A 25,436-nucleotide genomic window follows, 5' to 3' on the forward strand; every position below is an offset into this window, starting at 1 on the left:
ATATTGATAAAGTAGGCCTTAGTGAATTAAAAGAATTTGCTTTCTAAAAGACACCTTTCAAAATGAAAAGGCAAGCAATAAACTTGGAAAAAATATTTACAACACACATATCTAATATAGGACTTGTATACAGAATTTACAAAGAACTCTTAGAACTCAATAATAAGAAGACAAAATACCCAAACAAAAAGGGGCAAAAGGGACTTAAAGGTCGGAAGATGGTGGGAGAAGAGGACCCTAGGCTTGCCCTGTCCCATGAATACAGCCAGATCACTATCAAATCATCCTGAATACCCCAGAAATTGACTGAAGACTGGCAGAACAACCTCCACAACTAAAGGTAGAGAAGAGACCACATGGAAGAAGGTAGGAAGTGTGGATATCTGGTTCAGGAGATAAATAAATTGTGGGGAGGGAGTTGCTGTTGTGGAGAAGGGTGAGAGACAAACTAGCACATGAGGGAGTGCACAGAGAAAAAAATCTCCATTGCATTTGGCTTGAAAACAGAGAGGGGTAAAATTTTGTGAGTTCTGGCCACTAGTGGGGTTTAAAGCCTGAGTTTTAAAAGTCTGCAGGCTTGGCTGGGATAGAGCCCCAAGGCCATTGCACTGCTCTTGGAGAGAAGGCAGGCAAACAGTCCATGGCCACACAATGATGGAAACGGCAATCCAAAGAGCACCTGGAGCACACAGTGGGGAGGTTATTTGCTTATCTTGGAGCATGTCAAAGAGAAACAACATTCACAGAGAGACTCCTGTGGGAACAAAGGAACTGGTTAAAGCCAATTCCCTCTCCTGCCCCCAGCATAAGCACTGGGCTAAACACTGACACTCACTACACAACCTTTTTATATCAAGCCTTTCCCCTGACATTATCTAGTGGACTTACCCTTCCCAGTCTCACTTGCCTCAGTCCCAACATGGCGGCTCACTCTTTCCCCCAGAAGAGTACCCAAAATTCCTGACACAGGAATTTTGCAGAGCCTTGGTTTTGGTAGTGGTGGCAACATATCTCATTTTTCAGGCAGACCAGAGCACATCTAGTTAAAACAAGCACACTCAGGCCAGGGACCAAATACTGCCTATGACAAGCAAAGAGAGCTTCTTCAGATGACTGGCCTGAATGATAAAGTGGCCAGAACAAAACAAAGCACATGCAGCACAAACTGATGACACTCCTGGAAGCACCAGGTCCCAGGGAATAGGGGACACTACATAGCAGGGCTTTATAGGACCTCTCTTCCTAAGGCCATTACCCTTAAGAACAGGAGACATAGCTGACTTTCCTAATACAGAGAAACAGGCACACACACTTAGACAAAATAAGAAAACAGAGGAGGAATGTATCCCAAATGAAAAAAACAGGTGAAGGCCACGGACAGAGATCCAAGTTAAACAGATATAAGTAACATGCCTGGTGGAGTATTTAAAACAGTGATCATAAGGATACTAACTGGATTTGAGAAAAGAGTGGGAGACATGAATGAGACCCTTAACACTGAGATAAGGAATAACATAGCAGAGATAAAGGGCTCAATAAATGAAATGAGAGACATGCTTAATGGAATGAAGAGCAGGCTGGAAGAAGTAGAGGAGTGAATTAATGACCTAGAAGACAGAGTAATGGAAAGTAATCAAGCTGGGCAAAAAAAAAGAAAAAAGAATTATGCAAAACAAGAATAGACTTAGGGAACTCAGTGACTCCATCAAATAATGTAACATCTGTATAGGAGTTATAAGAACCCCAAAAGAAGAAGATAGAGAAAAGCTGGAAAAGAATATATTTGAAGCAATAATTGCTGAAAACTTTCCTAAGCTAGGGAAAGAAGCAGATATCCAGATCCAGGAAGCACAGAGAACCCTCAACAAAATCAACAAAAGCAGATTCACACCAATACATATCATAATTAAATTGGCAAAATATAATAAAAAAATTTGAAGTAAGACAAAAAACAAAAACAATAACATACAAGGGAAAACCCATAAGGCTATCAGGGGATTTTTCAGCAGAAACTTTCTAAGCCAGGAGGGAGTGGCATGATCTATTCAAACTGCTGAATGGGAACAAAAATCTGCTAGGAATACTCTATACAGCAAGACTATCTTTCAGAATAGAAAGAGAGATAAAGAGTTTCCCAGACAAACAAACAAACAAACAAACAAAAAATGGAGTTAGTGACCATTAACCAGCCCTGTAAGAAACATTAAAGGGGATTCCTTGAGTTAAAAACAAAGACCAAAAGTGACATTATGAAGGTAAGAAACACAAAAGCATTAACAGTGAATATTTCTTTAAAGAATCAGTCAAGTAACTCACAAAATAAAAGGATGTAAAATATTGTACCATATACCTAAAATGTGGGCAGGAGATGAGTAAGGAATGTTTTTAAACTTAAATGACCATCAATTCAATATTGACTGCTATATGTAGAGGAGATTATATACAAACCTAATGGTAACCATATATTAAAAAACCACTAATAAAATGCACATAGATATGCAAAAAATAAAGAGAAAGAAATCCAAATATATCACTAAAGTTAATCACCAAACCATGAAAGAGAAAAAGACTAAGAAAGGATCACAGAAAATCTTCAGAAATAACTACAACACTTAATAATAAAATGGCAATAAATACATATCTCACAGTAATTGCTTTGAATGTAAATCGACTAAACCCTCCAATCAAAAGACATAAGGTGACAGGATGGATTAAAAAACAAAACCCATCTATCTGCTGCCTACAAGAGACTCATTTTAGACCTAAAAACACCTGAAGATTGAAAGTGAGAGGATGCAAACTGAATTTAAAAAAGAGTAGCAATACATATATCAGACAAATAGACTTGCTTTGAGAGAAAAAGGAAGAAGGGGAGAGAGAGAGAAGGGGGAAGGTCAGAAAAGGGTGAGAGAGAGAATCCCAGGCACACTTCATGCTCAGTGTGGAGCCTGATGTGGGGCTCAATTCCATGACCCTGAGATCATGACTTCAGCAGAAACCAAGAGTCGGATGCCCAACTTACTGAGCCACCTAGGCATTCCCAGATAAATAGACTTTAAAACAAAGATTGTAATGAGAGACAAAGAAGGGCACTATATAATAATGAAGAGGACGATCCAACAAGAAGATAAAACATGTAAAAATTTATGCATCCAACATAAAAGAATCCAAATACATAAAACAATGAATAACAAATATAAAGGAATTAATTGATAAAAATACAATAATAGTAGGGAATTTTAACACCCCACTTATATCAATGGACAGATCATCTAAACAGAAAATCAACAAGGAAACAATGGCCTTGAATGACATAATGGAACAGATGGATTTAAAAGTTTATATTTAGAATAGTCCATCCTAAAACAGCAGGATATACATTCTTTTAAGTGTACATAGAATATTCTCCAGAATAAATCCCATGTTGGTCCACAAAACAAACCTCAACAAATTCAAGAGGATATTTAATGCAATCTCTATCAAAATACCAACAAATTGAAACAAATGAAAATGAAAAAAAAAAAAAACCCACAAGTCTGGCTAATGGTTTATCAATTTATTACTTTTCTCAAAAAACAAACTTCTGTTCATTGGTCTGTTCTATTGTTGTATTCACTTCTATATCATTTGTTTCTGCTCTAATCTTTATTATTTCCTTCCTTCTAGTGGTTTGAGGTTCTGCGTGTTCTTTTTCTAGCTCCTTTAGGTGTAAGGTTATGTTTACTTGAGATTTTTCTTGCTTCTTGAAGTAAGCCTGCATTGCTATAAACATCCATTTTAGAACCACTTTTGCTGCATTCCAAAGGTTTTAGAATGTTGTTGTGGGGTTGTTGGTTTTTGTTTTTTGTGTGTGTGTGTGTTTTTTTTTTTTAATTTTCATTTGTTTCAATGTCCTTTTTTATTTCTTCTTTCATTTCCTGGTTGATCCAGTCATTGTTTAATAGCATGTTATTTAACCTCCATGTATTTATAGTCTTCCCTTCTATAATGTTGCTGGTTATTTCTTCTCTTTCATTTGTGATATCATTTCAATAGATGCAGAAAAAGTATGTGACAAAGTAAAATATTCATTCATGATGAATGCCCTCAACACGGTAGGTTTAGAGAGAGCATACCTCAACATAAAAAAAGGCCATCTATAAAAAAATCCATAGCTAACATTGTCCTCATGGATGAAAAACCCAGATCAGAAATGAGAGAAGGAGGGGCACTCTCACCACTTTTTTGTAACACAGTACTGGAAATCCTAACCACAGCAGTCAGTCAACAACAATCACAAAATAAAAGGCGTCCACATTGGTAAGAAGTTAAACTTTCATTGTTTGCAAATGACTTAATACTGTATAGAGAAAACCTGAAAAACTTCATCAAATAACGGCTAGAACTGGCAAAAAAAATTCAGTAAAGTCTTAGGATGCAAATCAATGTACAGAAATCTGTTGCATTTCTATATACCAATAATGAAGGAGCAGAAAGAGAAATTAAGAAGATAGTTCCATTTACAATTTCACCAAAAATAATGAGATACCTAGGAATAAACCTAACCAAAGAGGTGAAAGATCTGTACTCTGAAAACTGTAAAACACTGATGAATGAACTTGAAGATGACACAAAGAAATGGGAAGACATTCCATGCTTCTTGTTTGGAAGAAGAAATAATCAAAATGTCTATACTACCCAAAGCAAACTACATATTTAATGCACTCTCTATCAAAATACCAACAGCATTTTTCACAGAACTGGAACAATCCTAATATTTTATGGAACTACAAGAGATCCTAAATAGCCAAAGCAACCTTGATAAAGAAGCATAAAGCTAGAGGCCTCACAATTTTGGACTTCAAGTTCTATTACAAGCTGTAGTAATCAAAACATTAGTACTGGCACAAAAATAGACACACACATCAAAGGAACACAATAGATAACCCAGAAATAAATCCACAACTATTACTTCAATTAATCTTTTACTTCAATTAATCTTTGACAAAGGAGGGAAGACTATCCAATGGGAGAAAGGAGTCACTTCAAGAAAAGGGGTTGGGAAAATTGGACAGCTAGATGCCAAAGGATGAAACTGGACCACTTTCTTACACCACACACAAAAATAGTAAGTGTATTACAGACCTAAATTAAAGACCTGAAACCAGAAAAATTCTAGAAGAGAATGCAAGCAACAACTTATTTGACATTGGCCATAGCAACTTCTTCTTATATATGTCTCTGAAGGCAAGGAAAACAAAAGCAAAAATAAACCATTGGGACTACATCAAAATAAAAAGCTTCTGCACAGTGAGGGAAATAATCAAGTACTAAAAGGCAACCTGCAAAATGGGAAAAGATATTTGCAAATTACATATGCAATAAAGGGTCAGTATACAAAATATATAAAGAACTTATAAAACTCAGCATCCATAAACAAATAACCCAATTAAAAAATGGGCAGAAGACATAAACAAACATTTCTCCAAAGAAGACATACAGATGGCCAACAGACGCGTGAAAAGATGTTCATCGTCACTTACCAAGAGGGAAATGAAAATCAAAACTACAGTGAAGGGAGTCTGGGTAGCTCAGGTGGTTGAGCATCTCACTCTTCATTTGGCTCAGGTCATGATCTCAGGGTCATGAGATCAAGCCCTGTGTCGGGCTCTGCATTCATGAGGGACTCTGCTTGAGATTCTCTCTCTCTTCCTATGCCCCTTCCTTTGCTTGCACTATCTCTCTCTCTTTCTCAAATAAATAAATATATCTTAAAAAAACTATAATGAGATATCACCTCATGCCTGTGAAAATGGCTAAAATCAACAGCACAAGGAACAGCAGGTGTTGGCAAGGATATGGAGAAAGGGGAGCCCTCTTGCACTCTTAGTGGGAATGCAAACTAGTGCAGCCACTCTGGATAACAGTGTTTAGGTTCCTTAATAAAAAAGATAGTACTACCCTATGATTCAGCAATCATACATTGGGTATTTACCCATGGAATACGAAATCAGGCACTGGGTGGCTCAGTTGGTTAAGTGACTGACTCTTGATTTTGGCTCAGGTCATGATCTCAGGGACATAAGATTGAGCCCCAACTTGGGCTCCATGCTCAGTGTGGAGTTTGCTTGAGATTCTCTCTCTCCTGCTCCCTTTGCCCTTCCCCCTGCTCACACACTCTCTCCATCTTCCTCTAAAATAAATAAATAAAATGTTCTTTTTTAGTAAGAGCGAAAAAAACTAATTCAAAAGGGTACATGCTGATGTTTATAGGAGCGTTATTTACAATTGCCAAGATACAGAAGATTATTGATTGATGAGTGGATAAGGAAGATGTGCCATGTATACACAATGGAATATCATTCAACCATAAAAATGAAATCTTGGCATTTGCAATGACATGAATGGATCTAGAGACTATAATAGTAAACAAAGTAAGTCAGAAAAAAATGAATAGGAAATGATTTTACTCATGTAGAAATTAAGAAACAAAATAAATGAACAAATGGAAAAGAGAGATAAATCAAGAAACTGAGTCTTTTTTTTTTTTTAAAGATTTTATTTATTTATTTGTCAGAGAGAGAGTGAGCGAGAACGAGCATAGGCAGACAGAGTGGAAGGCAGAGTCAGAGGGAGAAGCAGGCTCCCTGCGGAGCAAGGAGCCCGATGTGGGACTCGATCCCAGGATGCCGGGATCATGGCCTGAGCTGAAGGCAGCTGCTTAACCAACTGAGCCACCCAGGCGTCCCAAGAAACTGAGTCTTAATTATAGAGAACAAACTGATGGATATTAGAGAGTAGGGGCATGGGCGGATGGGTTAAATAGGTGATGGGAATTAAGGAGTGCACTTGTCATGATGAGCACTGGGTGTTGTATGGAATATAGTTGAATCACCTTATATTAGGGTAATATATAGGTAATATATTGCACACCTTATATTAGGGTAATACTGTATGTGACCTTATTGGAATTAAAATTAAAAAACTTTTAAAAAATGGGCAAAAAGTAAGAACAGTCATTTTACAAAAGAAGATACATGAATGCCTAATATGCATATGAAAATATGTGCTTGTCATTACTTATTAGGGAAATGATTCATACATACTAGAATGGCTGTAATAAATAACAGAATAACAAATGTTAATGAAGATATGGAGAAATAGGAATCCTTATACACTGTTAATGGGGATGTAAAATGGTGCATACACCGTGATAGCACTTTGGCTTTTTCTTAAGTTAAACGTGCAAATACCATATGGTTCAACAACTCATCTCCTAGGTATATACTCAAGAGAAATGAAAACATGTGCACACAAAGATTTGCACACAAATATCCATAGCAGTATTATCAGATAAGAACCCAACATTGAAAACAACCTAAACATTGACCACCTGGTGAATCGATAAAATGATGCGGAATATCCATACAATGGAATACTACTTACCAATAAAAAAGAATAAACTAATAATAAATACTACATCATGGATGAAAATCAATACTATTACGGTAAGTGAAAGAAGCCAGACACAGGAAACCATGAATTAGATGTTTCTAGTTAGATGAAAGCCCATAATATGAAAATTTATAGACATAAAATAGGTTAGTGGTTACTTGAGTTTTGGGGGTAGGAATGCGCATTAGCTATAAAAAGGCTTGAAGGCTTTTTATTGGGGGGATGGAAATGTTTTTCTTTTATTTTTTTTTATTTTTTGTTAACACATAATGTATTATTAGTTCCAGGGGTACAGGTCTGTGAATCGCCAGGTTTACACACTTCACAACACTCACTGTAGCACATACCTTCCCCAATGTCCATAACCCCACCCCCCCCCCCCCCCCCCCCCCCCCCCCCCCCCCCCCCTCCCCCCCCCCCCCCCGTAACTCTCAGTTTGTTTTGTGAGATTAAGAGTCTCTTATGGTTTGTCTCCCTCCCGATCCCATCTTGTTGCATTTTTTCCTTCTCTACCCCCCAATCCCCTCACTTTGCCTCTCAACTTCCTCATAACAGAGAGAGCATATAGATATTTGTCTTTCTCTGATTGACTTATTTCGCTCAGCATAATACCCTCTGGTTCCATCCATGTCATTGCAAATGGCAAGATTTCATTTCTTTTGATGGCTACATAGTATTCCATTGTATATAGATACCACATCTTCTTTATCCATTCATCCGTTGATGGACATCTAGGTTCTTTCCATAGTTCGGCTATTGTGGGCATTGCTGCTATAAACATTTGGGTGCATGTGCCCCTTTGGATCACTACATTTGTATCTTTAGGGTAATTACCTAAGTCTAGGTAATTACCCTAAATATCTTTAGGGTAAATAGAGCGATTGCTGGGTCGTAGGTTAGCTCTATTTTCAACTTTTTGAGGAACCTCCATGCTGCTTTCCAGAGTGGCTGCATCAACTTGCATTCCCACCAACAGTGTAGGAGGGTTCCCCTTTCTCCGTGTCCTTACCAGCATCTGTCATTTCCTGACTTGTTAATTTTAGCCGTCTGACTGGCATGAGGTGGTATCTCATTGTGGTTTTGATTTGTATTTTCCAGATGCTGAGTGATATGGAGTACTTTTTTATGTGTCTGTTGGCCATCTGGATGTCTTCTTTGTAGAAATGTCTGTACATGTCATCTGCCTATTTCTTGATTGGATTACTTGTTCTTTGGGTGTTGAGTTTGGTAAGTTCTTTATAGATTTTGGATACTAGCCCTTTATCTGATATGTTGTTTGCAAATATCTTCTCCCATTCTGTCAGTTGTCTTTTGGTTTTGCTGACTGTTTCTTTTGATGTGCAAAAGCTTTTGATCTTGATGAAGTCCCAATAGTTTATTTTTACCCTTGCTTCCCTTGCCTTTGGTGATGTTTCTAGGAAGAAGTTGCTGCGGCTGAGGTTGAAGAAGTTGCTGCCTGTGTTTTCCTCAAGGATTTTGATGGATTCCTTTCTCACATTGAGGTCTTTCATCCATTTTGAGTCTGTTTTCATATGTGGTATAAGGAAATGCTCCAGTTTCATTTTTCTGCATGTGGCTGTCCAATTGTCCCAACACCATTTGTTGTGATAATTGTTGAAGAGACTGTCTTTTTTCCCATTGGACATTCTTTCCTCCTTTGTCAAAGATTAGTTGACTATGGAGTTGAGGGTGTATTTCTGCACTCTCTATTCTGTTCCATTGATCTGTGTGTCTCTTTTTGTGCCAGTACCATACCGTCCAGATGATGATAGCTTCATAATAGAGCTTGGACTCTGGAATTGTGATGCCACCAACTTTGGCTTTCTTTTTCAACATTCCTCTGGCTATTCAAGGTCTTTTCTGGCTCCATATAAATTTTAGAATTATTTGTTCCATTTCTTTGAAAAAAATGGATGGGATTTTAATAGGGATTGATTAAACGTGTAGATTGCTTTAGGTAGCATAGACATTTTCATAATATTTGCTCTTCCAGTCCATGAACATGGAACATTTTTCCATTTCTTTGTGTCTTCCTCAATTTCTTTCGTGAGTTCTTTATAGTTTTCTGAGTACAGATTCTTTGCCTCTTTCGTTAGGTTTATTCCTAGGTATCTTATGGTTTGGGGTACAATTGTAAATGGGATTGACTCCTTTATTTTTCTTTCTTCTGTCTTGTTGTTGGTGTATAGAAATGCAACTGATTTCTGTGCATTGATTTTATATCCTGACACTTCACTGAATGCCTATACAAGTTCTAGCGGATTTGGAGTAGAGTCTTTTGGGTTTTCCACATATAGTATCATATCATCTGCAAAGAGTGAGAGTTTGACTTCTTTGCTGTTTGGATGCCTTTTATTTCTTTTTGTGGTCTGATTGGTGAGGCTAGGACTTCTAGTACTATGCTAAATAGCAGTGGTGGTAATGGACATCCCTGCTGCGCTCCTGACCTTACTGGAAAAGCTCTCAGTTTTTCTCCATTGAGAATGATATTCGTGGTGGGTTTTTCATAGATGGCTTTGAAGATATTGAGGTATGTACCCTCTATCCCTACACTTTGAAGAGTTTTGATCAAGAAAGGATGCTGTACTTTATCAAAGGCTTTTCCAGCATCTATTGAGAATATCATATGGTTCTTGTTCTAGGAGCCAACATACAGAGACTCTGATTTAAAATAACCTTACTACTTGATAAAATCTTACTAACTAAATGCATCCCAAACCTTAAAAGTGATAAAATGATGGTAAAATTCACAAGTCAGTTTTGAATCCATGTAAAATTAAGAATCAAGACTAAACAGCTGTGAAAGTTATGATGACTGAACAGGATATCAATATAAACCACGGACAGTGTAAAATTATAATGAACACAAATCAGAGAGTTGGGCAGATGGGGAAAATTAGGTTATTTTCTCACCTTTCACAGCAAGAAGTTGGTAATTACTGTGTGAAATTACTGTGTAAAATTACTGTGTAAAATGTGATAAAAAAATCCCCAAATCCTCAAATCGATGGCTCTAGACCCTTAACCTGAGGAAGGGTTTTTAGAAGGTAATATGGAAACATTATCCAAAGTCCAGCAATTTCATTTCAAGTAATTTTTCTTTGACTAAAATCAAGCATAATTTATCCATATATTTAGCTATCTGTCTATATATTAGTAGTAATAATTTTCACCCAAGGTAAATAGATATTTCTTGGTGGTAAGACTTTGGGAGATTTTTAAAATTTAAAATGTTTTTCAATACGGCTGGATTTTTTTTGAAAAATGAAAAGCAGTCATCATTTTTTTAGGAAGTTATTACTTAAAAAATACACACAAAATGAAACAATATAAAAATAAGTTTTAGGGATTAGAAAGGATTGTGATCCATTTTTATTTAATCCATGGGATTTGGTTGTATGTTTGTTATGAGATCTTTTCCAAGTTTCTTCGTACAATACTTAGTTTTCATAGATCTAAATTTCTACTGTTAGATCTTGAGCTCTTTGAGAAGGAGCTGCACCTTGTTTATAGGACACAGGAGGTCCTAATTCATACAAATCGCAGGTGCACTTCTTGTGTTGGTTACTCCTGTGCTTTGACAATTATGGTTAACACATTAGACATCACATTTAACTGACAGCCTCTTCTGAAAATTATGCTGATTTTTCAATAACCCTCAAGGTCAGCAATCTTGTTAGCATTGCCCAACTGTCTATAACTCATAATTTAGGGTTTACAACTTACTTTTAGAGTATACAAGCAATATTTATTTTATCTCTGCCACTATAGCTATGCAACTTTGGGTAAGTTACTTAACCAAAACCTCTGTTTCTCCATTTTTAGAAAGAGGGACAATAATAGGCCCCAACTCTTATTATTGTGGGATAAAATGTGTGGATCTCTGGAAGCCTTGGAGAAGTTGTTGCCACATAGTATGTCCTCAGAAACAACTAGTTGTTTTTCTTTATGGAAGAGGAATTGGAGTATAAAGGAGCATTATTCTAGAGGTCTGTGTTATAGACCCAGCCCTGCCAGTCAGTATCTGGGCGATCTTGGGGAAACCATTCCTCTTTCCTGGGTTGTAGTTTCATCTTCTAAAATGAAAAGATTGGAGCAAATGATCCCAAAGGGCCTTCCTAAATCAGTCACCCTAAATTTATGATTAAGATAGTTAATCTAGTTCACTGATTAAAAGAAATTCAGTTTGAAAATGATTGATTTAAATTACCTTGATTGTGTTTATTGCCCACAATAATGGATGTCCCAGAATAATTGGTCTCCCTTATTTTTTAGACAACATAAACTTGGCCTAGAAACATGTTATTTTTTCCCCCTCTGTTCTTTTTATCCTTTCTTCACCACCATCAAATCTTTCTGATTTCTTCATTTAGTGTTCTAATCTTCTGAATTAGCAAGAAATTTTCTTACTCTAAATTTGTCTCTTTCAAATATGATTTACAACAGAATCCACCATATTGAACAATCCCCGATTGGAATAAGAAGATCCTTATAAACTCTGCCTTCTTATAGTGTATACATGGGACCTCATTCTGTAGATTTTCATTACTCCTTGTTGTGATTTTTTTTTATTATTAGTTTTTAACAAAACAGAAGGAGGAAGGGAGAATTGTTATCATCCCCTCGGGCATTTCTTAGTTATGGGAATGGAAGTTTAACTATTGGTGGAGAATCCATGGGAATTTGAAATAGTTTTATGGTTTATCCAAATTCTCTCCTATTGAAAAAGGTAACCTTTGCTACTAATTTAATAACAATTGTTCAACTCAATTATGTAAACACTTGACACTTTTGATTCTTCTGGAGTATTATTGAATTTTAAAAATGCCCTTTAGCATAGTGAGGATAAAATTTATTCTGGCTACTATTTAGAAGCATAATATAATATGGAGGTAAGAAGTGTTAGAAAAATATTTTTCTCTGAGATATGTAAGCAATCTCTTTTTTCAAATATTCCATTGTCAATTGCATGTATTGTGTAAAATAATGGATTTAGCCAAAATCAAGTCTGCTGTTGCATACTTTGGTGATAGTACCTGGTATTTGTAAAATTTGCTATATGTTGTTTTTAGTGGATGGGGATCTCACTCTATAGAAGTAAATTAAATACTCACTCTGGTTACCTGACACAAGGTGAATTATGGGGCATCTTTTTTGAGATCAAAGATACTGACTTTGTTTGTTTGTTTGTTTGTTTGTTTTTGTCTAAACAAGGAACAGGAAGGCCAGGCACATGGTTGACTGATCCATATTTTTTTCTACAAAAATATTTTTAGGTGGAAAGAGATATGTTTATATGCTTAGAGTTGCTACATAACAAGAGTTCTAAAAGTGCAAACTCTTTTGTATAAATTTATCTTTAAAAAAAAAAAAGGTTTTTATTTATTTATTTGACAGAGAGAGAAAGCACAAGCCAGGGGAGTGGGGGAGGGAGAAGTAGGGTTTCTCCTGAGCAGGAAACCCTATGCTAGACTTGATCTCAAGACGGTGGGACCATGACCTGAGTCAAAGGCTGACTGAGCCACCCCAGAACACTTTTTTTGGTTTTGTTTTGGTTTTGTTTTTTTACTTTGCGGATATTCTAAACTATGAGGACATATGTTAAATTTTGAAATCCTCTTGGGTTTTACTTCTAAATTTCTTTCTTTTGACTTTAAAACTCATGGTTTGCAACAGGGTTGCATAACAGAATCATGTATGCAGGTTTTCAAAAATACAGGTAGTAAAACTTTCCCTTCTACTTACTGAATCAGAAACTGTGGTGAGACTCAAGGATACAGCCTCAATGTGACAAATGAGTTGGACTAGTAAAATTCTTGCTCTTGGGAATATGACTTAGAAAACATGGGCACTGAGGCAAAGCTACCATAAATAATACTGAAATAAGAGATTTAGTATAGGAATTGGACCTTACACAAGTGTTAGAGGAACTGGGAAAGAGAAGTCTGAAAGGCAGAAGTTGGAGAGTCAGAGAAACAGTCACTAAGTAGTCCATTTGAAGCACTGGTGTGAGTCAACAAGCCAGAGCTTGCAGAGAAGTCAAAGAGAATAAAAGCACATCTGGCTGTATGGTGGGCTATGTAGGGGAAGTTTGTGGAGATGTTTATAGAAAGGGTACTCTGGGGAAGCTCTGGGTCCTCAGCCAAGTTCCTAGTAGTGGGAAACAGGACTGATCTTGGTCAGCAGGACCACAACTGGGAAGATGAGTTAGATGTGTTGCAAAAGAGAACAAAAGCATGCTGGATCCCACCAGGCACCTCTGCTCGATGTCTGACTTTGATGGATCTCCAGGATAATGGCTTCTACTTCAGTTCTTCCTTCCAAATATTATGCACATTCTTCTTTTGACCAAGTCTTAACTTGCACTCACACAAAGGACGGGGATCTGAGAAATGTATCTTCTAGTAAAGTTGTTATTATGCAGTGTATCATAGTGGTCACACACCAAATTTGTGGAGGAACAAGAACTATGAATATAGAGAGGAACTGTGCCAGCAGAGAGAGTGGAATGAAGAAGCAGAAGATCATGTTCTCAACAAGAGATGGCAAGAATGGCTGGTCCTCAGAGCTACCTTGGTTCTCAGTGGCTTGTCAATTTCAGATCCTCTATATTCTTAGAGTTAATTTCCCATTTTCTGAAGTATTTGCATGTATTATCTTTCAAACAAGAGTCTATTTATCTAAAACTTGTCTCCAAAATAAGCAGTAAAGTGTATCCAATTAGCTTCTCCAGGATTTTCCCTAATTGACTAGAAAATATATAATCAGGGCCTAACAGCACATTTGGCATGGTTAGTAATTGAAAAGTATTTGTAGAATAAATGAATGAATGAATGAATGAATATAAGCTTGAGTTTTTCTGCCAGTTTTTGTATACCAATCAATAAAACTGTGTATGAGAACCTAATGCTTCATACTTTCCATCAAGCTAAGTGGGTGCTATGAGTTGATTTGTCAGGAACAGCAATTAACTTTGTCTAAGGCAGTAGTTTCATTACTGCATTACTTAGAGTAGTTAGGCTAACTGATTCTAGAGGCTTTATCTAGAATATTATCAAGTTTGAGATGTCTCATCAAAGTCTTTTATTGATATGGCTTTTTAACTCCAGTGTGATCAGTTTTCTTTTCTTTTTATGTGAAATTTTACTGCTTAATTAAGGATGCAGAATGTGAACCCATATAAGTAACATACCTACTTCTAGGTATGCATATTACATATACTTACAGTTACCTGAAAGGAATAGACTTTGACTCTTTATATTTCACATATTCCCTTTTGCTATTCTATTATATGAGAGGTTGAGAGGAGTAGAAAATGTCCCTATCTGCAATGGTACAGAGAAAGATATTCTACTTTCCATTTCTTCATTAAAGCCTTGCCAAAGACTGTAGAGAAATATGAAGAAATATGATCCCAAATATAAGGCTGTAAGAAAAATAGTCTAAAACCAAAATTTGAGTTTATGAGCGTTCAGAGCAAGACCAACTTTTCTCTTCTCACTCAACTCTTGACCTGGGAGCACAATAGTGCATGGTTTGTAAAGAGTCATATTAGATTATATGTGTTAGGACTGGTAAAGGCAATTGACCACCACCACCAACAACAAAAACTCTCAAATTTTACTCTGCATGGTGTATGTTATTTCCAGGGGGAGGTTCTTAAAATGTCTTCTTCAAATATTTTTTTAAAGATTTTATTTATTCATTTGAGACAGAAAGAGCACATGAGCAGGGTAAGAGGCGGAGGGAGAGGGAGAAGCAGACTCCCAGTTGAGCCAGGAGCCTTGTGTGGGGCTCCATCCCAGGACCTGGGGATCATGACACGAGCCAAACACAGATGCTTAACCATGTAAGCCACTCAGGTGTCCCAAATTTTCCCTTGCATTTGGACCTCTTCATACAATTAAAAGTGCTTTCATAAATATTAACTCATTTGTATCTTACAGAATTAAAATATAAAGAACATTGATTATAATTATTTTTCTCCAAATCAAACAAAAAAAAATTTCCACACATTTAATTAATCACAAAATTTTCTCCTGAGTGTAATAAATTCCATGCAATCATTTAATGTTCTCTTCAGTTCTCCTCAGTTCCTATTCAGGGTTTGTTCCTTGTACCATAGTTGTATATTCCAAGATTAATGGAGGAAGCCTAGAGGGAAAAGGGCAGGATGTAGGATTCTAGGGATAATGTGTCTGCAAAGATTTTTCTCAGGTAGAGCAAGATTTGGGTTCCGTGGAGTGAGGCTAGAATTGGAGGGATGGCTATCCTAGGTCTCTTAATTTCTTCTTATTTTAGTTTTCCAGTTCCCTCTTTATTTTCAGTGTCCTCTTTCTCCTCCAGATTCACTATGGCTTGCTAATTTTTTCCATATGGGACACAATAGTCTAGATGTGACTTGAGACAGAAACCAGAGGGATTATTAGCAACTTTGATGTATCTCCTGCAATTCTATATATGTGTTAGGCACCTAAAATTATTTCCATGACAAGGTAATGGCCCATGTTGCACTTACAGTTACCTGAGCTCTCAGAAAAGATATAAGAGAAAACTGTGCACAGGCTTATGAGAGAAAGTCCTTGGCATGGGCAGGGATGGAATTGATCATTCCTTTCAGCCTATTACAGATTTGTTGAGTATATCTCATATGAATATTTGTTGAATATACCTAAAATGCTTCATCTGTATTGCTGACAAAAATATTGATTACAGTAGAGCCAAGGACATGGTCCTATGCCTCATATTGTTATAGGCCTGATATCATTAAAAATCCCTTTCCTTATTGATTTGATTGTGATCAGCTTTTTGTGAAAAGATGTTTGTTCAGATATGCTTCCCTAATTACACTGTCAGAATCCCTAACATCTTTGTTTTTATAAAAGGATATATGATAATCCATTATATATCATACCAAAGTCAAGGCGATAGTATTCTATCCCTGATGGCCCAGCAATTCCTCCCCTATGTATTTATCCAAGGGAAATGAAAAAAAAAATGTTTACTAAAAGATCTGTAGAAGAGTTCTTGTTCATTGGAAGTTTATTCATAGTAGCCCGAAATTGGAAATGACCCACATGTCCAATTAATTACAAAATGGATAAACAAACCATGGTATATGCATACAATGGAATACTACTCAGCAATAAAAGCAAACTATTGATATGTGCAATATGGATGAATCTCAAAAACATACTGAATGAAAAATTCTTATTATGTAAAAGAGTGTCTACTGAATGATTTAATTTATGGAGTTTTAGAACAGTTAAAATTAACCTTATAGTGCAAAACAGTCAAAATCACCATTCCCTCTGGGAGTGGGTAGGACCAGGTATTGATTGGCAAGGGGCACGAGTAACTTTCCGAGATGATGCTCATGTTATGTATCTTGACAGTGGTTGTTAGACAGGTGTATGAGTAAACATATCAACGTAACCAGCACCCTGATCAGGAAATGGAACATCACAGTGTAACTGATGCATCTCCTTGTGCTTATTTCCAGTTACTTACCTCCCGAGGGAAACAGTGTTCTGATTTTTAACACTGTTAATAATAAGACTTGCCTGTTTTTGAATTTCATAGTGCTGGGAAAGTAATGGATGTTGAAATATTAGATCGTTTCTCCTAGCTTTTTCTTCTAGTTAAACTGAATAAGATACCTCAATACTTAATGTATCAGCTGGTTTAATGAATCAAGTTCTGTCTACATGACCTTCAGGAAAAATGAACAGCCGAGCCCACTGACCAACTGATATTGCACACATCTGGGTCTTAGAGCTATTGTTAAAATAACTGTTTGCCTGATTGAAATGTCAACTCGCCATTCAGATATTTAGACTTTGGTTAGACATCCACTAAATGAGGCATGCGAATGCAAAAGCATTCCAAACTGAGCAGATATAAAGAAATATTATCCTTTAGAACCCATTTGATCCTTTTTTTTAACCCAAGAAAACATAAATGCAACAATAGATCAATTTGACTGTAAATATTATCTAAGTATGTCCTTTAAAAGCCAAAGGAATGTCAGATACAATTTATTTTCCACCAGTGCAAGCTGAGACATTAAGTGGCAATTCTACTTCCATTAGCTAAATCTGGCAAATATGCAACTGTTTAAAGGCATTGTCGATAGCCATTGCACAATTAAGTATTTGTACTGATGCCTTATTAAATTACCCTTTTCAAGTAGGCATAATAAACTCGGAGTTCACTGTACAGATTTTCATGGTGAAAGATCAGTATGGGATTTATTTAGAGAGCATTTAGTGCACTAAGTAATGAAGCAAATTTCATATGTCTTGCCAAAATAAATCTTAATTTCCTTTAAACTTTTTTGTTTGTTTGTTTGTTTGTTTTTAGGGTCAAGAAGCAGCAAAAAACCAAACCAAAACAAACAAACAAAAAAACCAGGCAAATATAATTGTCATGATTTATAACATTGATGAAACAACTTTATAATTCCAGTTGTCTTTTTAATAATGAACTCTCTTTTGTTTTTAATTGGGAGCATTGCCCGACACAGAGATTTCCAATCTTCCAATAAAAAGCTGATACTTCTCCCCCAACTTTAAAGTTCCTACAGGGGGTGAATGATAAATGAGTGAACGGGGAGGAGGATGATAGAGGAAGGTCATGGAGAAAGGATTAGGACAGGAGGCTGTTTAGGATTAGGAGAGGAGGAGATTGTTGAACAATATCTAAAGAAGGTCTTTTTTTTTTTCTTTTTAAAGATTTTATTTATTTATTTGACAGGGAGAGAGATCACAAGTAGGCGAAGACACAGGCAGAGAGAGAAGGGGAAGCAGGTCCCCCGCTGAGCAGGGAGCCTGATGTGGGGCTTGATGTGGGGCTTGATCCCAGGACCCGGGGATCATGACCTGTGGGTCTCTCTTTTTCTTCAGTAATTAGATATAGTTCTCATCACATAATTCATATGCAATTGTTATATCTTTCTGGGTCTGGTATCACATTATTTTCTATGTAAAAATAATTTGACTCCCATTTTCTTCCTTCCTCAACCATGCAAAAAGTTTTGTGTCCTGGTTGGCCTTCAATTACTGAGTTTGCCGAACACCAAATTTTCTAGCACTATGATTTGTTCACAGAAAACACTTAACAATTATTACTAATTCAATCAAAATGAAATAAGTGAATTCTCCTAAAATATTAGATAATATAGTATATATCAATTATTTGGATACATGGCTAAATCTTTACAGTTTCCATCTGACTGTTTAATGTTATATAAGGACAGTCTCTGTGCCTTTCTCATTGCTCAATTTACCCAGAAGAATACTTTTACTTTCCAATTTGCCATAATGCAAAATAAGATTGTGGGAATAGTTGCTCTAAAGAAATATTTCTATAAGATAAATCATGTTTGGGATATTTTAGGGAAGTTTTTTTTTTTTTTTGAAGGCATTGTAATAAGTTTTTTGTACTGGAAAGAATCACTTCAATTTACCTCTCTGAATACCTTTCATTTTCATTTATTAAAGGTGAGAGTATGTTTGTATTTTGAATCTTTTGCATGCTGATTATAATCTTGAATTATTTTTACCACATTTATTTGGGTTGATGACAGATAAGGAAACTGAGGCACAGATGGAGTTGTTTTCTAATGATCTCTTGCACAAGGTAAAAACTAGATTAAATATCAAAATGGCCAGTGTTAGGCTACCAAACAGACACTTTAAATTACTTCTGTGCTGTATTTCCTAAAAAAGCTGTGACTGAATCATGTAAAAATTTCTTCTCAGCCTTTTATAGAATTATCTAATTTTTCAATACATGTCATCTTTTTATATCAAATATACAGGTTTTATTATTCCTACCTCAGAGAGGGAAGGTGGTATGAGGTAGAGGACTCAACTGGAAGATGAGAGACATGTGTTCTAATCTGAGATCCACCACTAACTTTTAAAACCTGAGCAAATCCTTTGCTTTCTCTGGCCTCACTTTCCTCAAGGCACTTAAAGTAGGTAATGTGTTAAACACAAGTAATAGTTAAAAATTTATTATTTTGCTTTGTCTTTGTAGTCTCTTCTGGGACCAGGAACAGACTTATTAGTCAGGGGCAAGCATTGAAGTGGAAACCAGGAAAAACCACAAAGCAATTTTTCTGGAAGTATGATGGATGGATTATCTTTTAAACAATACAAATCCCTGGACCTTCTCATTTTGAGGCAGGATTTTCTAGAAGGGGATGGAAGTGAGGAGCATCTGTAAGTCTAACAAGGGCTTCAGAAGGTGGTTCCAGTGTTCACTGAAGTTTAAGAACCACTTCCACAAGATAACATATGGGATGAACATTCTGTTCCCCTGAGCACAAACTTTTAAAAAACATATTCAAGATTAGTCTTTCTTACAGAAAACATGGCATAATTCCCAGCTCTTAAAGGATGGTAGTGGTTTGGGGGTACCTAGTATAGACCATGAAGCCAGGTTGGCCAGGGTGACCAGGGACACAGGGACCTCTGAGACTTCTCCGGAGGGTTCCTGGAAGATTCTGACTTAAAAAAAAAAAAGAAAAAAAAAATCAAGAGTGTAGAACTTGCTTAGAAGGTGGTGGGCCTGAGACCTGGCTCTGGGAGATGGTCTTTAAAGAGACAGTATAGTTTCTTTTTCTTTTTTTTTTTTTAATTTTATTTATTTATTTGACAGAGAGAGATCACAAGTAGGCAGAGAGGCAGGCAGAGAGAGAGGGAAGCAGGCTTCCCGCTGAGCAGAGAGCCCAACGTGGGACTCGATCCCAGGACCCTGAGACCATGACCCGAGCCGAAGGCAGCGGCCCAACCCACTGAGCCACCCAGGTGCCCCAGTATAGTTTCTTAATATAGAATTACCATGGAGAGTTAGTATAGGGACCAGCATCAAATAAGAGGCCGGAGGAGAGAGATCCTAGGTCATGGTCATGGAAAACAGAGGGAAGAGTAATACCAGTGGCATTTCGTCTTTTTTCCACAATTAGAACTGACATTTCATGTCCTATAAGTAAGTCTGGAGGGTCTTAAGCATCCTGTAGCCAGCCAGCCAAGATGAGCTCCTGCCTGTAGCCTCCGTGGCTCGAGCATTTAGAGTTCAGCACAAGACCTCTTGTGTTTACATTATATGCAGTTTAGTCTCTCCTCTTCCCACCTTTGTATTTATAGAATTGCTCATAAGTACTGTTTTAGACTTACCCAGCTAATTATTTTTGTGTCTTATACAGAGTGAGAGATATTCTTCAGGTAGTATAAATCAATAATCTCTGAACCACATGGTCCTCAAATTAAGGAAAAAAAGGGTCACTGTAGGAGTGTCGAAATTGGGACAGCTTCACCGTTGGCCTCCCCCTAGAAACTGTCCTTATGTATCAACCTTTGGTTCCTTAAGTTGTGAGTCTATAAGAAGGGGCTGCACAGTAGTAATTGAGTCTAGGTTTGGAAACAGACACCCTGGGGTCATGAATGATCTTGCCCCAAACTTATGAGCAGCAGAACCCTGAATAGTTTCCCACCTGTGAAATGGAGCTGAAGATAGGATCAAACTTGCAGAGTTATGAAGATTAAAAAAAATATATATGTGAAGTGCTTAGAATGCCACCTGTCAAAACACAACACAAGGTTATGGTTAACCTTCCTTTGCTCTTAGTAAAAAAGATAACTGCCTGTAATACAGCACTTGAAGGGTCCTCAAGCCTCAGTACTACCGAGTAACAGTGGGTCCTGGACTTAATACTATTGATACTCTAGGTTAAGAAAGCAGCAATTCTAGAATTGTAGAATATGACTCAGGAAGAATGTATGTGAAGCCATTACACTGTGATACATGTTGACTTCTTCAGATGAGATAGTGAAGCCCAGAGGGAATTGGCCTCAGCACAAGTGTGAGCAAGTCAGGAAAGTTCGGCAGGACTTACAAGGTGAGGTCTTTTGTGGGCAGCCCAAGGGTGCATAAAGCAGGAGGTGAGGAGGGAGCATGCTTTCTATTTTGCCTCCTCCCACCAGGCTTGCCAACGTGAGAAATCAAAGGACAATGACAGAGGTATTCTGACATTTAACCAGAATCCAGATGGGTTTGTGTCCCTGTTGAATGCTCACAGTTTTTCCTTCTTGGTTAAGGAAACCTGTGTCCCTCTGTCTTGATTAGTAACCCTGTAAACCATTAGGCTGAAGTCCTCTATTGATCTCCAGATAGTGCAGCCAGGCTTCCAGCTGCCCTGACAGTCGTCTCCACTCAGAGTCCAGGAGCCAGGCAAATGCTGCTGCCTTGGTATTCACTGGGAAGGCCTCTTGCTTGCACTGACACTGTCCAATCCTGTGCAACATGGAATGAAAAAAATGGCTCCCGAACAAGACCTTACAATTGTGAACAGAGTGAATGGGGGGAGGAACAGCAGCCATCTTATCCAAGGGTAAATAAATTTAGGGTTTATTTGAACCACTTAGCCCATCTCTTGTCTACATGATCTTCTGTCACATTGGAAGAAATCGATGCTTATTCCAATAATGAACAGAATTCTGACTTCAAATCAGAGACTCCACAGGACCTCTTTTCTTTTATTTATTGTCTTTATTCTATTGTTTCAGACAACATATTCTTGCCTATTCTAAGATCCATATCCATAACCTGTATATTCATATACTTAAAATTATTCCTTGGTGTATTAATTTATTTTACATGCAGCATTTAAGTGGAATTCATTTCACTGACATACTATAATGCCCACCTAATATTCTTATTATTGATTTTAGTATTTCAAAAGTATTATTCATGGTGACACCTACTGGGAAGCAAATTTCAGTTATATCAATAGATATTATTATAATATAGAAAACATTAATATTTGATGGTGACATAAGTGTGACACAAAGGCAATAAACTCATTAGTAAACACCCACATGTCATTAATAAAACATTCTAAGATGAAAACTATGAATTTTCAGCTCTTGTTCCTCAAGTTCACTGTTTATTTACCAAGTACATTTTGCATGTTTACCATTGTTCATAAAAGTTATTTTTGATTAATGAAGCTGGCCCTCTTTTAAAGTAACATAGAACTTGAAAATAATTATAATGATAATGTTGGTATGAAATCCACGGATTTTCTAAAAAAAAAAAAGAGGTTTATCAGAACATAATGATGCTTTCCTCTCTTTTTTCTTTTCTTTTCTCTCTCTTTTTTTTTGTGTGTGTGTGTGTTGCTTGGCAACCAACATTGATCTGTCCAAAAAAAAAAAAAAATCACATGACTTAGGAATTGCTAGTGGCAATATTACTCTGTCATTTTTCTTTCTCACACCAAGCTGATGAAGATACTACTAACTGGAACAGCTATTAATTGTTTCTTCTTTCTTTAAAGTTTAATTTTCCATGTATTTAAGATATATTGAGAATGGTCCTGCTAAAGACTGGCCTAGAGGAGATGGCTTGAGAAAGATAGCTGAGTGGGAAACATTTCTTTGAGATGAAAGAGAGCAGTAGAACATTCAGTTTTTTATTCATGATTCATCAGGTCAGTCTTGCCTTCCCAATATACCAATCATGGCAAAACCTATCAGGTGGCCTCTATGTACCCTCACTTGTATTTTGAAAACATACCCAAGAAAACCTGCTAATTGCCTCCATGAGGCTGATGGAGTTGTGTGTGTTCTTATGCGTTTATTAGAACCATCTTCCTGATCATCGTGAGCCACTTTGGATCTTACCGCCAGTCTGGTTTGTCCCAGTCCCAGCTGTTCAGTTTCCTGCTTAAGGTTACTCTCTCTTGAATGGGTTACTCTGTTCTTTGATGAAATCTTTGATTTGCAGACTCCCACCGCGCGCCCACCGAAAGCCACTGTTGACAAAGCATCCAATATTTTGGGGACATCCTTCCATTGCTGTCAGAATTAAACAAAACTGAAGACAAAGAGAGTAGGAATTTCACTGAACTCCATAAATTATTTTTATAAAGTATTTTTCCTTAAAAGAATCACTTTGCATGATTTTTTTAAAGATTTTATTTATTTGACAGAGATCACAAGTAGGCAGAGAGGCAGAGAGAGAGAGAGAAGCAGGCCCCCTGCCGAGCAGAGAGCCCGACGCGGGACTTGATCCCAGGACTCCGGGATCATGACCCGAGCCAAAGGCAGAGGCTTAACCCACTGGAAGAAACTGTGCTTTGTCTGCAGGTAGGGGACAAGCAGTGACACCAGTATGACAAACATGGTCAAAACTGTGTCACAAGTAAATGGAAGATATTTTCCTTTCTAAATCTTCTTTTCTCTACAGTTACTTGTTTATTTTGAAAGGTCTTGAAACATATTCTCCATGAGAAGTATATCCAGTTTCACATTTTCTCTGTTACATTCTCACATCTATGAGAATTGATGCTGTTTTCTCATATTACTTTTGTGGCTTTCCTCACCCCACCCTATGTAAGAGTCTAACAAGGCAGAAGCTTCAGAGAATCTTTACTGGCTAATACCTGACCCCTTTCTCTCACATTACAGCTCCAAGTGACCATTTTCAAGGCAAAAGGTCATCCCTGTCCCCATCCCTTTGGAACCAATGTGCATCAACCTTCTAACCTCTGCCTTAAAGAGATGATGGCTGTTTGGGCTGCAATCCCTTCATTACAGATGGTCCATATTTTATATTTAGTGTGGGAGGTCAAATTTAGGAAAGCAATTTCTCTTAAAGCTTAGAATTCCAATAATCCAACATCTTCTATAGGCTTATGGGTGAGTGGGCAGTAATGGGTTTATGGGAAGCGCCCGCTGGTCTGTCTTTTCCAGGGAGGGGATTATTCCTGTCAATCTAAATTTTTAGAATTGGTGGGCTCCCATTGTTTATTATTCAGCAAGCTTTTATTAGATTGTCTCTAAGCACAATGCAGCAAGTGGGGCATCCTTCTGAGCAGGCTAGCAGGCTGGATCAATATCTCTGGGCATTTAAAATCTTGGATAAAATAATGCTACATTTTCATCTCAGCTCCAGAAGAAAGTCCTGCATGTAGTTCAGTTGCAGAGATAATATACAGAAAGATATTGGCATTAGCACACATAGTAATTGTCTAACAGTGACAGAATCTAGGGGTAACATGTTAGATTTTTCAGGTGAACAGATGTTTAAGATATTTTACTCTTTTATGACAGTTCAGCTGAAACCTACAAAGAAATACTGTATGACAGGGCTACACAAATGGATTTATTGTGCTACCTTCAAATAAAATAGCACAGAATGATGGCATTAATTTTAAAATTAACATTGTAAATGAATTTTTATCTTTTACTACATATGTGTATGGATTAATTCACTTGTGTGTAGCAGATGAATTAAATCAAGCACAGTGACTTGGGACCTAAGAGAAGCCACATGACCCCAGAACCTTTAGTTGTGCAAGCCCCAGAAGACCAAACTATGCTATGGAAATATGGGGAGGGGCGATGGGTCACAACCTCCATGTCTAGATCAAGTGTTCTTATCCTTAATGAACTCTAGAAACAAAGCAAAGCAAACACTCTAGTCTTTTGTGTTGAGCTATCAGGATTAAAAAATTCCTATTCTGACTTTCCAGTTTGCCTGATTTGAAACTAGGCTGGGAGTGGAATAGACTCTAGTAAGGAAAGTTTCCTGAGACTTAAGTGATACTGATAAATGGGGTCCCCTCACCTGCCTGCCCATTCCCTCCACTGGGCAAAAAGACATGTGGGGACACACGTGTGTCATGGCAAAATTGAATCAGGACATCAGGTTGTAGGGCTTGAAGACATCTTCCTATAAAAATAATAGGTAATGATGGTGATAGTGGCTGCTAGTATTATTTTTTATCATTGTTGAATATTGCTATGTCTTGGATATTCCCACAGTATTTTCTCAAAAGTTCCCTTGAGATAAAACATTATTATTATCTAGTTACCTTATAATCAAGAAGCTGAAGGGCAGTAAGGAACTGAATGTTTATTGACTATCTCTCATGTGTCAGGCAGTGTGATTAGAATTTTTTATATATTATTTAATTTTATGCTTAAAAC

The sequence above is a fragment of the Mustela nigripes genome, chromosome 13, assembly GCF_022355385.1.
Source record: "Mustela nigripes isolate SB6536 chromosome 13, MUSNIG.SB6536, whole genome shotgun sequence".
Taxonomy (NCBI): Eukaryota; Metazoa; Chordata; class Mammalia; order Carnivora; family Mustelidae; genus Mustela; species Mustela nigripes.